Source organism: Buteo buteo, unplaced genomic scaffold, assembly GCF_964188355.1.
Source record: "Buteo buteo unplaced genomic scaffold, bButBut1.hap1.1 HAP1_SCAFFOLD_76, whole genome shotgun sequence".
In the NCBI taxonomy this organism is placed as follows: Eukaryota; Metazoa; Chordata; class Aves; order Accipitriformes; family Accipitridae; genus Buteo; species Buteo buteo.
In genome coordinates, this window is record NW_027439240.1 from 250,328 (window position 1) to 269,356 (window position 19,029).

General features: G+C 50.1%; 1 pseudogene; it reads left to right on the forward strand.

The window, feature by feature from the left end:
• Window positions 1-4,772: 4,772 nt before the first annotated feature.
• On the forward strand, window positions 4,773-15,984 carry LOC142027874 (uncharacterized; annotated as a pseudogene).
• Window positions 15,985-19,029: the final 3,045 nt, after the last annotated feature.

Consider the following 19,029-nt stretch of genomic DNA (forward strand, 5'->3'; position numbering starts at 1 on the left):
CCGTGCCTGGGGACACCGAGGGCACCGGCGCAGCCACCCCCGACTGGGACTTCAGCCCCTGGTCGCTGCCGGATGAGCTGCTCACCCTCGACTCCCGCATCCCCGAGCTCAGCGACACCGCGCTGAGCCTCGACATATTCCACAGCGTCGGGATGGAGCCCCGGGAGCCACGGGGGGATGCGGGGATGGACCTGCCACCATCCCCGTCTGCCGCGGCAGAGCAGCCGAGGAAGAGGCAGGCGCAGAGCTCCTTGCCAATGCCACCCAGCAAGCGCAGGGCTCTGGCAGACGACATGGGGGTGTGAGGGGGGATCAGACGGGGGCGAGATGGAGATGGGGGGAGTGGGAGGGGGGAGGGGGGGATCAGACAGGGGTGAGATGGAGATGGGGGGACTGGGGGGTGGGAGGGGAGGGGGGTGGATTGGTTGGGGGGGGTTGAGGGGGTGGGTGGGAGGCGGGTGGGGGGTAGGGAGGGTTTAGAGCAGCTTTGTTGGGACCTTTTCTGTTGTCTTTTCCATTAAAAGCTCTTTCTGCAGAACCACTCCGTGCCTATGTGGGATGGGGAGGGAGCGCAGGGGGCACCGGGAAACAGCCCCCAAGAGGTGCAAAAGCCCCGCCGAGCCCCAGATCCGAGCCGGCGAGCCCCGAGGGGAACCCAGCCACCCCCAGGCCCGAGTCACCACCAGCGGGGCAGCAATGGTGGGAGGGGGAACAGGAACAGGAACGACTCCCCTGTCCCCTGCCCCAGGGGAAGCAGCCCTTCGGTGGGGAAGCCAGGACAGACAGGTCCCTGCAGGACTCACGGACACGGCCCCACGCAGAAAGCAGCACGCAGCCCCTGGGACAAGGAGAGACCTTGGGGGCCGGGGGGGACACGGACACACACGACAACAAGGGCTGCAAGGCCTTCGTCTTGAACCCCACCAGCGTCCCCTCCAGCGGGGACAGGGCTCGCTGCAAAGCCCTTCAAAGCCTCAAGACAATCACACCCTTCCTCGGGTCCCACCGCGCTCAGCCCCGCAGCCCAGCTTTGCCTCACCGACACAGCAAAATAACCCCAAATCACCCCAAGAATGGCGAGGGAGGGAGCTGGGGGCCAGGCAGGGGCCCTCCTCCCCTTCTCTGGCTGCACCTTGGGCAGCCGCAAGACGGGGAAGGGGGGAAGACAATGCATCTCTAAAGTCTCAGCACCGGCCAGCAAGTGCCCGGAAAGCTCATCTCTCCTTATTGCCCATTTCCCATCCCAGCTCCACAACCCAGGAGCAAGGCAGCCCACGGCACCTCCGAGAAGCAGCCTCACCTTGCCGGGTCTGCCTTGCAGAAGGTGCAGGGTGAGGTCCCCCAGCACCGGGGGGCTGGGGGGGCTGAGCCCCTTCCTTCGGGCAGTCCCAGAGGTGCCGTGAGCCACTCCGGACCCCGGGCAGGCGCAGTCCCGTCGGCATCAGCACGGCACAGCTCCCGGTGCCGCTGCTGCTCAGCGTCTCGCCCCGCACACCGACTCGCCCCAAGCACTGGCCTTGCCCCAAAACTGGCCCCTGGAGCCGCTGCACCGCCACCGCCCGCAGCTCTCGGGGGGCCACCGAGAGTCCTTCTGCTCGAGAGGAGGAGGAGGAAAAAGGAAAGAAAAGAAAAGGAGAAGCCCCAAACCCAAACGTCAAGGAGCCTCAGTGCCGGAGGACGAGCTCTCCTCTCCCAAAGCAGCCTGGGGGAGCCACCGGCAGAAGAGCTGAAGCCAGCCCTGGGCTGGCTTTGAGGCAACCAACTGTTCACCGCTTCCCCAGCCACCCTCCCGGGTTGGAGAACTGCCGCAGCCCATGGAAGGCAGAGAGCTCTGCACCACCAGCGAGTGCTTTGCTTTGCAGGGACACAGACAGCCTGAGCAGAGCCTGGACCTCCCCGTCCACCTCACCGCAGACAGCCAGAGCACACCCAGACACCGGTCACGACCCAGACTGGACAGACCAGGGAGTCGTGTTTAAGGCGAAATTCCCTCGGCCTAAATTCCGGTGAAACGACACCAAACGACCGGTTAAAGATTGTAGTTATGACAGAAGCCAACTGAACTGGGGAGGCGTGGAAGTAGGCGGCAGGGTTTCTCACCACAGGAACTGGCATAAGACTGCTTCTGTAAACCCTGTAACCACAGACATCAATTCAGGGAATCAGTGATAGCATATTCCCATACATTCTGTACGGTATGTCTAAATACTTTGATGGTTTTAGTGTTTTGGACCAGCCGTGGAAACTGGTTGGCTGCTAGGTGACTGTAAAAGTGAGATTTGGTAAAGAATTGTTAGAAAACGTATCCTAAGGCTACGACTGAAACAACAGAAAAAAGTATAGCCGAGCCATTAACTAGTAGAGGTCGTTACTCAGAAGTTTTGCAGTTCTTTGCTCTTAGGACTAGATGTTCCTGTACGCTCGATGAGAACAATGTTGACACTGGCCACATGTGACTGAAGCTGCTTTAAGCTTCAAGAGCAAAGGACAAGAATCAAGACTTCAAGGACAGCCAACAAGAACTTCAAATGGGTCGGTGGTCGCAAAAGCAGCCCTTCGACTCAAATGGATCCTTCATTGCGCACGATCGGGTGTAGGCAGTACTAAGATAATCAGTTGCAAGCATTTTTATGTACGTGTATACTAATCTGATTCATATGCAATTAGTTATTCTAACTAACCTGTTAGTGCCGAAGCTGCGGCATGCACGCGAGGTGGAACTATCCCCCGTGCATCCAGCGCTGCAATAAAGAATGCCTGCTTTCTAAAACTCCAAAACGACTCTTAGAGAGTTCCCTCGACCGGCTTTTCGGTATCATAAGGAGATCCCTCCCGTTGAGTCACGAGGCTCCGAGCAGACCCCCTGGCTTTCTAGACTCCTCCTCAGAGAAGGGCCCAGGGGCGGCTGGATCCACTCTTAGGCTCAGACTTGGTCAACGGTTGATATCTTGAAACGGATGAGGTGCAGGGATTGTGGAAAAGGAAAGAGAGAAGAAGACAGAGGGAGAGAAAGGAAGAGAGAAAGATTTCACCGGTCCTGGTCCAGCGTTGGTTCAGTCAGCCAAGGTGTCCAGTCAGCCCAGGGGTCCAGTCCTGGTGGGCTCGCACACCCGGGGCTTCAGCTTGCGTCCTTTTATCATCCTTGCCCCTCCTTCGGGTGGCCACCCGAACTCCTCAGGTTAACGAGCAGCTTGTGAGCCTTTGGCCTTGGGGGTCGTTTGGGGAGTAACTTCTCCTTGCCTGCAGACATGGCCGTTGTTTGGTCTTTGTATCAGAACAGGGAGCTGGGCAGCCTCCAGCACGCCCTCCCCCTCCTGTTGCTGATGTCTGAGCTGATGGGCTTTTCCCCTTGGTTCCTTGCTCTGCAGGCTTTGTCTTCAAGCAGAACTTGCCCCACCACAACGTTTGAGACAGTAACTCTTTCAGTCTCTCACAACACCCAGGCATCCTCCACGTGAAGGCCACTTCCCACCCCGGCTGGCCAACGCAACGGGCTGCCTACCTTCTTGAAGGACGGCAGCAGTTTGATGCTGACGAAGCCCATCTTGTTCTTCGGGATGTGTTTCAGGAGGAAAGCATCCTTGGGCAGGTTCTCCTCAGAGAGCTAGAATTCCACCTGGGACACAATCCTCCTGACCAGCTGCGGGTCGGGGACGCAGCGGTCGCACTCCAAGAGATCAGCCCCCAAAACATCGCTCGCAGCGCAGAAGCTCCTGGCAAAGCAGCGGGGACACCGGTGTGAGCTGGTGGCCTTTGGGATGTGCAGCACCGCCCGGTCCCAGCCGCAACGGTCGGTGCAGATGGCGGAGCGTTGAGGAGCGGGGTTGCTCAGCTGCGCTCTGAAATGAAATCCAGTTTTATGTTTTCACGAGCGCGGTTGCCTTCACGCCCCCGGCGTCGGTCCCTGCCGCGAGTGTACAATCTGGCAGCCAGGGGTGCCTCGCGAACAGAGAGCAATCTCCTTCGTTAACAGGATACAGGCCGGGAGAGATCTTGGGCCTCCGGTTCACGGCGGTTGGCCCGACTCCCCCAGGCCACACACCGTTCCCACAGCGGGAGCGAGAGGCCTGCGTTCCTGCCGAGGGTGTCCTTGGGAGCGCCAAATCCTCCAAGTACCAGGAGGGGATGGACTAACCCCATCCCTGCGGAGCACCAACAGCCCCAGCCTCTCCTCATCGGACGTTGTGCAGAATCCAGGCCTTTTCTGGGAGCACGCGGCGGCGGGTACTGTCTCCTCCTGGGTGTCACGCACCCAGGGCAAGCGCGGCCCCCTCCGAGGGGGATCCAGAGCTGCTGCTTCTCCGACCGGGCGACTAAAAGCCCTGACAGCACTCCTGGAGCCAGGGCTGGGGGAAAGCACGCCACCGAGTGACACCGCCTGACCTTCCTTCGCGCCCTCGAGGTCCTTTCTCCTATTTCTGCGTCACTCCAGCCAATGCAGCCAACAGAAGCACGGCCAATACTCACAAATGCGTTTGCCATCTGCCAAAAGGAGGCCTCGGCTTGGTCCCCTCTCGGCTAGGCCGAATCAACTTGTTCTTTTTCCCCCACCAGGAAAACACTGTTGAAAGCCAAGAGTATTGGCACCCGCAGCCCCTGAGAGCCACCTGTAGGCCCCGGGGGCACCCCAGCCTCCCTTAACCCTTTCCCTCCCCAGGAGGAGCTGGGGAGGCTCTTGGGGGGGAGGGGGGGGGCGCGGAACACAGGGAGCCCCCGCGTTCCTTCCCGGGAGACGCCAAAGAGTCCTTAGTAGCCAACAGCCGGAAGGGACCATGGCGCAGCCACCACGGCAGCTCCCACCGCGTGGGCCCTGGGGCCCCCCGGCGCCCCAGCGTTTTCAGACTTTTGTACTCCCCGAAACCTTCTACCCTCGAGGTAGGGACCGGCCCTGAGCCCGGGGACGCTCTTGGGGGCAAGAGCGCAGCTCACCGCCGGCCATGGCTCCTCTCTCTCTCTCGTAGGCTCAGCCAACCTGTACCATCTGCCCGGGCAGGAGCAGCCCTTCCCTGCAGCCTGGGCACCCCTGCCAGCGGTGGCACCCCAGGCCCCCCAGGCACCACCAGCAGGTATGGCACCCCAGTCTGCTCTGGCACCTTCGCCATCCCCGTCACACCCGTCCCCCCCGCCGTTTTCGCACGGGCGTTCAGCAAGCCCGCGGGAGCACCCTTGCCCTCGCCTGGGTGACGCGTGCCCACTCAGGCCAATCTGCAGAGAACTTCCCAAATATCTCTGGGAATTTCTCTCCCGTTTCACCTCCTAGAAGGGAGTCTCCTCCCCAAAGTGCAACCCCGTCCCACCGGCACAGCAGCTCCCCACGCGCCTGGCGCAGAGCTGGGGGATGTCGGCCGTGGGGGATGGCTCGGTGGGTGCCCCCGGAGAGTTCCCCCAGCCCAGCACGGCTCCCTCTCACCCACACAGGTCTGCAGATGGCTCCGTGTGGCTGCCTCTTCGACCCCCGGGTGTTCCACATCCAGTGGACAGTCACCGACCTGCCTCCACCGGCCGGTGCCATGCTCGGCCAAGGCACCGCTTCCCTGCCAGGGGCTGCCCTGGGGGGGCCCTGGGGCTGCGGAGCAGCCCCGGGGACCCCCCAGGGCCAGCCACAGTACCTTGCCCCCTACCAACATCAGGCAAGAGCGGTGGCCCCGGCCCCTACGGCGCTGCCGATGCCCATGCCCACCTACCGGCACATCCAGGGGCAGTTGCTGATGATGGACACCTCCAGCATGGCCACCCCTGCAGGGGCACCCCCGGGCAGTGACGTCCCCCTGGGCAGCGACGTCCCCCCCAGACCCTCCGCTGCCCCCCCCAACCAAGACCTTGGGGACACTGCAGGAGATCTCGAAGTGTCTGAGGAGATGCTTCTGCAGGAGGCCCTCAGACTCTTCGGGTGCTCCACGGACGCAGTGGGGGCCAGCCAGGGTGGGGCCAGCCAGGGTGGTCCCAGCAGCAGCCCCGTGCCTGGGCACCCCAGGGGCACCAGCGGAGAGGGGACAGGGGTGGCCCCAGCCTGCCCAGTGCTGCCGACATGCAGCCCCGGCAACCAGCACATCGAGGGGCAGTCGGAGAAGATCGACGCCACCGGCACGGCCACCCCTGCGGGGGCACCCCTGGGCAGCGACGTCCCCCCGGTCAGCGACGTCCCCCCCAGCCCCTGCGCTGCCCCTCACGCCCAAGCCCTGGGGGACATCGCAGAACACCTCGCGGTGCCTGACGGGGAGCTTCTTGAAGAGGCCCTCGGGCTCCTTGGGTGCTCCCTGGACACGGTGGGGGCCAGCCGGGACGGTCCCAGCAGCAGCCCCGTGCCTGGGGACACCGAGGGCACCGGCGCAGCCACCCCCGACTGGGACTTCAGCCCCTGGTCGCTGCCGGATGAGCTGCTCACCCTCGACTCCCGCATCCCCGAGCTCAGCGACACCGCGCTGAGCCTCGACATATTCCACAGCGTCGGGATGGAGCCCCGGGAGCCACGGGGGGATGCGGGGATGGACCTGCCACCATCCCCGTCTGCCGCGGCAGAGCAGCCGAGGAAGAGGCAGGCGCAGAGCTCCTTGCCAATGCCACCCAGCAAGCGCAGGGCTCTGGCAGACGACATGGGGGTGTGAGGGGGGATCAGACGGGGGCGAGATGGAGATGGGGGGAGTGGGAGGGGGGAGGGGGGGATCAGACAGGGGTGAGATGGAGATGGGGGGACTGGGGGGTGGGAGGGGAGGGGGGTGGATTGGTTGGGGGGGGTTGAGGGGGTGGGTGGGAGGCGGGTGGGGGGTAGGGAGGGTTTAGAGCAGCTTTGTTGGGACCTTTTCTGTTGTCTTTTCCATTAAAAGCTCTTTCTGCAGAACCACTCCGTGCCTATGTGGGATGGGGAGGGAGCGCAGGGGGCACCGGGAAACAGCCCCCAAGAGGTGCAAAAGCCCCGCCGAGCCCCAGATCCGAGCCGGCGAGCCCCGAGGGGAACCCAGCCACCCCCAGGCCTGAGTCACCACCAGCGGGGCAGCAATGGTGGGAGGGGGAACAGGAACAGGAACGACTCCCCTGTCCCCTGCCCCAGGGGAAGCAGCCCTTCGGTGGGGAAGCCAGGACAGACAGGTCCCTGCAGGACTCACGGACACAGCCCCACGCAGAAAGCAGCACGCAGCCCCTGGGACAAGGAGAGACCTTGGGGGCCGGGGGGGACACGGACACACACGACAACAAGGGCTGCAAGGCCTTCGTCTTGAACCCCACCAGCGTCCCCTCCAGCGGGGACAGGGCTCGCTGCAAAGCCCTTCAAAGCCTCAAGACCATCACAGCCTTCCTCGGGTCCCACTGACCTCAGCCCCGCAGCCCAGCTTTGCCTCACCGACACAGCAAATTAAGCCCAAATCACCCCAAGAATGGCGAGGGAGGGAGCTGGGGGCCAGGCAGGGACCCTCCTCCCCTTGTCTGCCTGCACCCATTTACACCCATTTACCAGCAAAACTCTCCCTGCAGGATGCACTTTGGTGGGAGCAAGATTTGTGGGTATGTCTGCACCCAAAATGCAGCAGTACGTGGCACCCTTTAACTGGTGTTCTTCCCAAGCCCATTCACCTTTGCAGAAAAAGGGATTGTCATCCTGCACATGGCACAAAGCAGGACACACGCAGCCCATGGTGGCTGAGAGGGTTATAAGGGAATAAATGCACTGAGCTGGTAAATTCAGCCACCAGCACTTGAAATCAGACAGTGAGTCCCAACTCAAGAAGCGCTCGCTCTCCTCCCTGCCATCACGCCTCACCATCGAGCTATTCAAGCCGTGCCATTGTACCAGCTGTCCCAAGGGTGGCCCACAGCATCTGCCCAGCTTCGGCAGGCACCAAGGCCAACCCTTACGCTTCCCCTGCCTGACCCTCCGACTCAGCTCCAGCCCTTCTGGGGCAGCCCGTGCAATTTGCCATGAGCTGCTGTTAACACTCACGGGCCCACTGACAGTACTGGATTTACTCCAGTTTATGTCAGGAACAGTGAGCTCACCCAGGACATTCGGATTCTTCCCATCCTCCCACCAACCTTATTCATAAACAGCGGTTGGTTTGGTTTTTTTTAAACATTACCGTGAAATGCAGCAAGAGGTCAGCAGACTGCATCATCACACAGACGGTCCAGGAGATGAGACGCGGTGAGCCGGGAGGACAGAGTCAGCCCCTTCCACCGTTCAGCCCCTGGAAACACTTTGAGACAACCAGAGGGTCGGGCTGCTCCAATACAGCTCTCTCACTCCTGGCTCTGGAGCCTTCATCTCACATTCCCCACATCCCTTCAGCCTTTCTAATCACAGGCTTTAGAGTCCCTACATACGTCCGTGAGCAAATATTGATTTGCCTGCACTGCCTACAGATCATAATCTAACTCCACGCACCTTAAAGAAGCTCAGCGCACACTCCACGTTCTTACAGCTGCTTTGATTGCAATTCAGTCTCTAGTACATTACCCTTATTTATAATGCCAGGGCTTCAGCGTGGTGCCTCAGGCACTCTAAAATTATTACAGGGCCCTTTTGACTTGCAATTCCCTTCCATTCAATTCCATTTTTAGTTGTCAGCAGGGACTCCCATTGACCAGCGGTGGAAGCCAACCGTGCGCAGGCAGACAGACGGCGCTACTGCATGTTAAGCCAATCCTATAGAAATTACTTGCACGCGGCTCAACGCGACGGGTCATCTCAGTTTCAATGAGAAACGCCGGGTCTGGAAGAGCAGGTAGCAGAGTGCTCCTGGGTGCAGCTTCCTTGGAGAGATGAGACATCCAAGCTTGGAGCAGCACCGGGGGTGCTCAGCTGCAGACCCTCGACAGTGCCATCCGTCCGGCTGATGCAGCCATCATTTAAAAAAAAACGGTGAAGGAAAGCGACTTTAACAATCAGAGTTCCGGTGAAATCAAACTTCAATTATTTACCAGATCTCACTTTTGCAGTCACCTTGTTACCAATTGGTCACTGATTTGTTATTAGTTAGAATTAATCATATTTAATTTTAATATTTTAGCAAAATCATATGTATGTTGTATTTTATACATTTAACCCCAACCAGTACCTGCTGTGAAATCCCCTATATAGCCCTGTACCAAGGCCGGAGAAATTGGCTAAGATCATCTAGTAGGAACATTTAGGACTTAGATAACAAGATAAAAGAAAATTAAAATCTGATTATAAAAGAGTTTGGTTTGACTAAAAAGTAGAAGATTGTGAAGCGTAAGTATGGGAGTGTTGAGTTTGAAGTGTAGCCTTAGAAACTTAGGAGCTTAGGAACTGTATAATGTGTAACCATAAGAATTTAAGTATTGTTCAAAATCATTTAACCACAGAAGTTTTGACAAAGATTGGTAGTCTTGTAGTGTTTGTTTTAAAGGCTAAGGAAACCGTTAGGGACACCAGCTTGCTGCTTGGAAACACCTGAGAGGTCAAGAAGCGGACGAGTGAGGAAGACTACGAAAGACCACCAGAGGACTCTAGAAGACCACCAGAGACCTTTAGTGCGCCTGCGTGATGGACATTAACATATGCAAATGATTTCCTGGAAATCTGATGAATATGTAAATGATGTCTTTGTAATCTTATGAATATGCATGAGTAAGTTCAATATAAGGTGTGTTGTTTTGGTGACAGGTGTGCGTGGTTCGTGAGAGGACTCGCCCGCGCACCCGGCCGTCAATAAAGAAGTGTCTGCTTATCTACACTAAATTGGTGTTGATAAGTTTTTATTCCGAGATTTCGGTAACAGTTTTTGGCGACCCAGATGGGACCTCGCTGAGAGAGACCGGAGGAGTCGGGGACTTGATCGGTTCCTGCCGGCACCGAGGATTTCTCGGGGATACCCATCGATCCCCGATCCATAAGGCTCTTTGCGACGTCCCCTGGATTTTGGTAAGACACTTCTTTTCTTTGAAATATTAAGGATAGCTATCCGAGTGGGTTAGAGTCCCACTAAGTGGGGTTAGAGTCCCCCCCGAGTGGGTTAGAGTCCCACCGGTATTGTTTGGGGTTAGAGTCCCCCCGAGTGGGTTAGAGTCCCACCGGTATAGTCTGCCTGTCAGACGCGGCGAAAGCTGCGCAGGGTTGGACTGAAGGATCCTGAAGAAAGTGGAAGCCTAGGCGTCTGCCCGTAAGACATAAGCGAAAGCTATTGCTGGGTTGGACAATTTGGGAGTGGGTTAGAGTCCCACAACTTTTGAAGATTCTGGGTTAGAGTCCCAGCTTCAAAAGCATTTTGGGAGTGGGTTAGAGTCCCACAACTTTTGAAGATTCTGGGTTAGAGTCCCAGCTTCAAAAGCATTTTGGGAGTGGGTTAGAGTCCCACAACTTTTGAAGATTCTGGGTTAGAGTCCCAGCTTCAAAAGCATTTTGGGAGTGGGTTTGAGTCCCAATTAAAAAAAAAAAAAAAAAAAAAAAAAAAAGAATTTTAAGAGTGTATGTGTACCTTTGTGAGATATATTGTGTATTTGGAAGCATTTTGGGTCAGAGTGAAAAGTGTGAGTGTGAGTGTTGTAAGTGATTATATATCATATTGTATAGTGATTTTGTTATAACATTTAAAGTGAATATTTGAATATTTTGTTATCCTGCTGATAAATCTTGCCAGGGGATATTGGTTATGACTCTTGCCTAGGGAAGTTGGCTCAGCCCGTGCCCTAGACGAGTAGGTGGACTCCATTACCTGGCAACAATTGTTATTTGTATACATTTGATATCTGGTGTTTGATATATGCATTTGGTATTTGAAACTTTGTATTTGATGCTTGGCATTTGATTATATATATATTTAATAGATATTTGGTATTGGGTATAAACATAATGGCATTTGCCAAATTATTTAAGAGTAAGAGTATGGGAAATTTGTCCACTGATGGAAAGATACCGAAAACATCTCCATTGGGATGTTTGTTGGCACATTGGGGTGAATTGCATGATGATTTACGTAAAAAATCAAATGATTGGATACTGTAATCATTAGTGGCCTCTGTATACATTGGAGGATCAGGAAAGGTGGCCCGTGAATGGGACACTGAATTATAACACCATTCTGCAGTTAATGTTGTTTTGTAGAAGAGAAGGGAAATGGAGTGAAGTACCATATGTGGATTTATTCTTTTACTTAAGACAGAGACGGGATTGACAGGATGAATGTAAGCTAACTAGTAGAGACAATTTGGTGATGGCTGTGACTTCTGATAATAAGAAAGGGAAGAAATGCTGTCTGGCATGTGATACTGGAAAGGAGTGTTTAAAGAAAATAACTGTTCCCACTGCTCCCAAAGAGGATGAGGGGCCAGAACTGGATATTTCTCCTCCTGGGAGAGGAAGGAATTGGGATGCAGGGTATGGGGAACAGATTGAAGCGCCAGATAGCAGTGGACTAGAGGATGTGGAGGAAGAGCCGTCTAAGGTTGTAATTCATACCCCCGTTTCGCGAAGGACCCGACAACAAGTACAAATGGTAGCTCCCCTGCAGCAGCAGCGAGCACAAACAGTGGCTCTCCTGTGGCAGCAGCGAGCACAAACAGTAGCTCCCCTGCGACAGGGAGTGGGTAATGATGGGCCGGTGTATGTAAAAGTGCCCTTTTCAGTTATGGACTTGATGGCTTGGAAACAGGCAGCTGGAGTGTATAGAGAAGATCCGGAGAGGGTAGGCAGAGTGGTGGATACTATAATTAAAACACAGAATCCAGACTGGAGTGATTTACAGGTGATTCTGGATAATTTGCTGGATGACACAGAGAAGCAGATGGTATTAAAGACCGGCAAAGCACAGGCAGAAGTGGCTGTATTGAGTGGGACAACAGGTGGAACATTAGAGCAGAATTTTCCGTCTGGGGATCCGCAGTGGGATCCAAATAACGTGGAACATAGAGAAAGGCTGAGTCAATATCAGAAATGGATTTTATATGGAGTTAAACATGCTATGCCTAAATCTTTGAATTGGTCTAAATTATACGAGGTGAGACAAGATAAGAATGAATCTCCCTCAGTGTTTCTGGAAAGATTGAAGGAAGCTGCTAGAAAATATACTGATTTAAGAGTAGAAACAGAGGCGGCTCAGATACAGCTGGCTTTGATTTTTATGGGGCAGTCGGCACCAGATATTAGAAAGAAACTTCAGAAGCTAGAAGGAGAGGATTCAAGGAGCCTAAATAAAATGTTGGAAGCAGCGTGGAAAGTATATAACAACAGAGAAAAAGAGGAAAGGAGAAACAGAGAAAATAGATTATTGGCTGTGATGACAGAAACAGCAGGCAGAGGACGAGGTAGAGGCAGAAGACGAGGTGCTTATGGACGGGGAGGATTTATGAACTCTGGCAATCGGAACTTTAACACCCCCTTAGGAGTGAATCAGTGTGCTTTGTGTAGGGAGGAAGGACATTGGAAAAGAGATTGTCCTAAGAACGAGCAGTGTTCAAAGGAAACATTCAGAAAGAGGTAGCCAGAATGATGGTTTTGGATGAATGAAGGGGACCAGAGGGGAACCCAGCTGAGCCTCTGGTTGTAATTAAGCTGGGAGAAAAAGAAGTTAAATTTCTAGTAGATACAGGAGCGACATTCTCGGTATTAAATACTTGTAAAGGAAAAATTGGAACGAAAACAGCAAACATAGTAGGAGCCACAGGGAGGGAGGAAAACAGACCATTCCTGCAACCCCTGGATTTGAAATTTGGAAACAAAATAATTACACATGAATTTTGTATGTACCAGAATGCCCGATACCCTTGTTAGGAAGGGATTTGTTATCCAAACTAAATGCACAAATTGCTTTTGAGGATGGGGAATTTTTTTAAAAATACCTGAGTCAAAAACAGGAGAAATCCTGATGACACAAGAAAAGGTGGAAGAGCAGGAAATTCCACCAGAGGTGGATGCTGCAGTGATCCCTACAGTATGGGAAACAAATATTCCTGGTAAATCAAAATTAGCAGCACCTGTGAAAATAGATTTAAAAGAAGGTGCAGGAACGGTAAAAGTTAAGCAATATCCAATCAAACCAGAAGTTAGGCAGGAATTGAAGAAATTGATTGATAAATTTTTAGAGTATAAAATTTTGGAAGAATGTGAATCTGAATATAATACTCCTATTCTACCAGTTAGAAAACCCTCAGGTGAATATAGGTTAGTGCAAGATTTAAGAGCAGTGAATCAAATAACCAAGAACATATATCCTGTGGTTCCAAATCCTTACACATTGTTAACAGCATTAAAGGAGACTCATTAGTGGTTTACAGTGCTTGATTTGAAAGATGCTTTCTTTTGTATACCCTTGGAAAAGGAAAGCAGAAAGCTGTTTGCTTTTGAGTGGGAAAATCCACAAACTGGACAAAAAATGTAGCTGACATGGACAAGACTACCCCAAGGATTTAAGAACAGCCCGACAATTTTCGGAAACCAGCTGGCAAAGGAGCTTGAAATCTGGAAACAGGAAAACCAAGGCCTGAACATTTACTTCTACAATATGTGGATGACATATTGATTGCTACAGAAGAAAGATTCACCTGCATACAGGTAACCACTGACCTTTTGAACTTTCTAGGACTAACTGGGTATAAGGTATCCAGGAAGAAAGCCCAAATAGCTTGTCAGACTGTAATATATCTGGGCTTTGAGATTTCAAAAGGACAGCGACAACTGAGAAAAGATCGCAAAGAAACTATTTGCAGTACACCTGAACCGAAAAATATCCATGAACTCAGAGCATTTTTGGGAATGGCGGGGTGGTGTCACCTTTGGATTTTGAACTACGGTCTAATAGCTAAACCGTTATATGAGGCCCAAAAGAACTCTTCTTTTGTGTGGGGTCTAGAACAGCAAAGGGCCTTTACAGAGTTAAAACGCGCTTTAATGTCTGCACCTGCCTTAGGCCTCCCTGATTTAACTAAAGATTTTCAGTTGTTCGTCCATGAAAGGCAAAGCCTGGCACTTGGTGTGTTAACCCAGAAGATGGGAAGCTGGAAACGACCAGTCGGTTACTTCTCCAAACAACTGGACACAGTGAGTAAAGGGTGGCCAAATTGTCTTCGAGCAGTAGCTGCTACAGTAATGATCATACAAGAAGCTCGGAAATTGACTTTGGGAAAAACAATAACAGTCTATGTCCCACACATGGTGAAAACTGTTCTAGAACAAAAGGGGGGACACTGGCTATCTCCGAGCAGAATGATGAAGTACCAGGTAATATTAACTCAACAAGATGATGTAATTTTAAAAACAACTAACCTGGCAAATCCAGCTGTGTTTTTAAGTTCCATACAGGAAGAAGGACAATTGGAACATGATTGCCTGGCTGCTATTGAGTATGTTTATTCCAGTCGTGAAGATTTGAAGGATGTACCATTGGAGCGACCGGACTGGGAACTGTATGCGAATGGCAGCAGCTTTGTGGAGCAAGGAGTCCGATACGCTGGGTATGCGGTAACAACAGACACCACAGTTATAGAAGCAGAAGCATTGCCAAGTACCACCTCAGCTCAGAAAGCGGAACTTATTGCTTTGATTTGAGCTTTAGAACTAAGTGAGAAGAAGAAAGCAAATATCTGGACAGATTGAAAGTATGCTTTTGGAGTGGTACATGTCCATGCAGCATTGTGGAAAGAAAGAGGATTATTGTCCTCCCAGGGATCAAATATTAAACACCAAGATGAAATTTTACAATTATTACAAGCAGTTCAGAAACCAGATCAGGTAGCAATCATGCACTGTAAAGCACATCAAATTGGAAACATAAAGGAAATGGCTGGAAATAATTTAGCCGACCGAACGGCAAGAAAGGTAGCAAAGGGACGAGCATTGCAAATGGCATTAATTCCCTCCAAAACAGTAACTCTCCCTAAGGAAGAACCAAAATACTCAGAGGAGGATGATAGGCTAGGTCAAGTATTAAATGCTAAGAAAAACCTAGCCGGATGGTGGGTAACACCTAAAGGACAGGTAGTAGTTCCACCCTTTTTGATGAGAGAAATAATTCAGACAAAGCATCAGGAGTGTCACTGGGGAGCAGAGGCCTTAGTAACTTCCTTACAAAAACCAGTGGTATCCCTCAGAATGTTAGGAATAGCTAAAATAATAACTGCAAAATGTGAAGTATGTTTGAAAAACAATCCAGTGATCAGGAAAAAGGTTCAAATGAGTCGAATAAAATCTGGTACAGAGCCTGGAGATTATTGGCAAGTAGATTTTTCAGAACTACCTAGGCAAAATGGGTATCGGTACATCCTGGTGGGGGTTGATACTTTTTCAGGATGGCCAGAAGCTTTTCCCTGTCGTTCTACACAAGCAAAGGAAGTAGTAAAGTGGTTACTATGAGAAGTAATTCCAAGGTTTGGAGTTCCTATTGGAATTTCTTCTGACAGAGGTCCACACTTTGTTGCAGAAGTAGTCCAAAATGTTAGCAAAATTCTGGGTATCACATGGGATTTGCATACCCCATGGAAGCCACAATCCAGTGGAAAAGTAGAAAAAAAAGGAATTAAACCTTAAAAAGGCAGATAAGTAAAGTTTGTCAAGAGACTAATTTAAAATGGCCTCAAGCGCTTCCATTGGCATTATTGCGAATCAGAGTACAGCCAAAGAGTGGAACCTCAGTCAGTCCTTATGAATTATTGTATGGGAAACCTTATGAATCTCCAGAACCAAACCCGAACATGCATGTAAAAGGAAAACAGGATGTGTATAACTATTTGCTTTCCTTAGGAAAAACTTTGACTGCAGTTCAGAGAGCAGTGGTGTGAAATAGACCATTACCCCTGGAAGTTCCGGTGCATGACTTTCAACCAGGAGACTCTGTCTATGTGAAAACGTGGACTTCCGAACCCCTGCAGGAACGTTGGAAAGGACCCTTCCAGATACTGTTAACCACCTTTACGGCTATTAAAATTGCAGAATCGGATGCTTGGATACACTACACCCGAGTGAAGAAGGCACCTACTCCATGGAAGATTATTAGCCGTGATCCAAAGACTTTAAAACTGACTCTGAAACATGTCTAATTTTTTTGTATCTGTTTGTGGTTGTTCTCTTTATATTAGCTCGGCAGATAACGATGGTGGAAACCCGGACTGATTTGATGATTAGGAACAAAAGACAAGTAGAAACAGAACAACTGATTGGCATTCCTGAAAAAAAAACCGTCTGAAGAAAATGTAATGTTAAGATTGATTAAGAGATTTGCCAGCTTGCAAAATGTTACCCAAATTACTGCTTGTTTGCCGATACCAAGAGCGGTGGGGGAATCTATTCCTTGGGGAATTTTAACTATGAATTTAACTACCCTGGAACATAGAAACAAAACCACCTATTGCAAACAAAGGCCAGGGACTAAATGGTCTGAACAGGTAAAGATCATCAGAAAACAATGGAAATAGATGGGCAGAGAAGAAGATTGCTTGAAATTATTAAATTATCATTTTATACCAGCCTCCTCTATAGGAGACATGTTTACGGTAGGTAGTCCTATGAGAGGAGACATGTTTACGGTAGGTAGTCCTATGGGTTGGTGTTCATATGATGTACGAGTCAAAAGCAATGAAAGCCGGAGCGTCATAGAATGAAAATGTGGTGAGACCAATCAAACCATAGCAGAAAAAACAGTTAGCTGGGGTTCAGTATGGTCTATGACCATATTGTCTCAATTTCAATATATGGCCAAAACTTCTCGGTGCTTTACTTGGGATGGATCAGTTAATACAGCCTGGCCATCAGTAGATGACAGGGGGAGTTCATTATGGGAAAAAGAAAATTTAGTATCTCGGTAAAGATGTGGAAAAAAATGTATTATTGTAGTAATAAAGACCCAGCAATCGAAAGAATTTTTCTTTTAGCTACGACCTTGAAATATGGCTATTTGTGTAGAGGACTCTAAAATGATTTCAAATTAACTAAAACTATTTGAGAAAATATGTCAGAAGATTGGCTAGGAAGAAATTTTTAGTGGATTGGGATAGAATCTGAGCTCTTGGTTATGGTCTATAATCAAAACTCTGTTTCTGTTACTAATTGTCTTTTTGATGATCATGCTACTATATACTTGTCTGAAGAGACAATTTACCAATAGAATTGCAGTCAATCGCATGATCATGAGAGAGATTCCAATTGTTCCACCAGAATGTAGTCCACCACCAGAATATGCCGAAACAAATACTGACTCTCAAAATAGTAGCAGATAAATGACATGTAGATGATGTGAAAGTATTGAAATAATTTTCAACACTTTCAAAGGGGGGAAATGTTACTGATTTGCCATTGATTTGTTATTAGTTAGAATTAATCATATTCAATTTTAATATTTTAGCAAAATTATATGTATGTTGCATTTTATATATTTAACCAATAACCAGTATCTGCTGTGAAATCCCCTGTATAGCCCTGTATCAAGGCCGGAGAAATTGGCTAAAATCATCTAGTAGGAACATTTAGAACTTAGATAACGAGATAAAAGAAGTTAAAATCTGATTATGAAAGAGTTTGGTTTGACTAAAAAGTAGAAAATTGTGAAGCGTAAGTATGGGAGTGTTAAGTTTGAAATGTAGCCTTAGGAACTTAGGAGCTTAGAAAACGTATAATGTGTAACCATAAGAATTTAAGTATTGTTCAAAATCACTTAACCACAGAAGTTTTGACAAAGATTGGTAGTCTCGTAGTGTTTGTTTTAAAGGCTAAGGAAACCGTTAGGGACACCAGCTTGCTGCTTGGAAACACCTGAGAGGTCAAGAAGCGGACGAGTGAGGAAGACTACGAAAGACCACCAGAGGACTCTAGAAGACCACCAGAGACCTTTAGTGCGCCTGCGTGATGGACATTAACATATGCAAATGATTTCCTGGAAATCTGATGAATATGTAAATGACGTCTTTGTAATCTTATGAATATGCATGAGTAAGTTCAATATAAGGTGTGTTGTTTTGGTGACAGGTGTGCGTGGTTCGTGAGAGGACTCGCCCGCGCACCCAGCCGTCAATAAAGAAGGGTCTGCTTATCTACACTAAATTGGTGTTGATAAGTTTTTATTCCGAGATTTCGGTAACATTCTCAAACCCCGTCTCTGCTCCAGGCACACCTCTAGCAGAGCCTCAGTGCTTGCTGTCTTACAAGAAAACCAAAGCTGAAAGCAGTGAGGCTGCCGACAGCAGAATGTGAGAATGAGAATTTCCTCCTTTGGTTGTACGGTGTCATGCACTATAACACAGCTAGCAATGCAAATAGTGACCAGTTTAATCTTTGAAAATGTAACCTTTTGTAATCGAGTCCCTCTGCTTTCTCTGTGCAAGGGTGCAGGGAGGTGGGAGAGGGAAGGAGGTGTGATCCACACCGAGGACTTCAGCCTAATGGCGTGGTTTACATAACTTGCTTCCTACATGCTTTCCTCTCTGACAGCTGTGAAAATATAAATCAAGAAAATGTGAGAGAAAACTCCTCCTTGTTTGGCAAGGTTGTCTGGGTGTGAACGAGTTAATGCGCTGTTGTGGTATTAAGCGCTGCAGTGGTTTACTTTTCCCTGAGACCTGGAGTATGGCCTCTGAAGATGTTATTACAATAGAGTTGTTAGCATGAGAAAAGGTGGTTTTCTCGCCATGGGTTCATTTTGGGCGGATTTGGAAGTCTGTGTGGAGCTGGGGCTAAGGCCAGAGTCAGGGGATGCAAGGAATTTTGCTTGTATGAAAGTGAAAGCTTAGTTAATTTAGACTTGGCATACAGTTTGAATTGTATTGTTACATCTGTTGGACATTGATATGTAGATTTAATGGTCAATAGGATACATGGATGGTCTATTCTTAAAGTATTTGCTTTGCAGAAAAGTCATTTTTTGGTTTGACAAGTTGTTAGCCTTTCACATTTTTTAGCACTGTATTTCCAGATTCAATATTTGTGAATTGGTTACGTTTTATGAAATGAAGGGACAGATTTGGACTCCTATTTACATTCTAGTCTGTAATAGCTGGAGTTCCCGAAGCATTGTAAGATGCAGTAAAATAGAGAACGTGTTGGCATTTTTTTGACGGTTGCTAACCTCACTGTTCCCTTTCAAAGCGATTCTG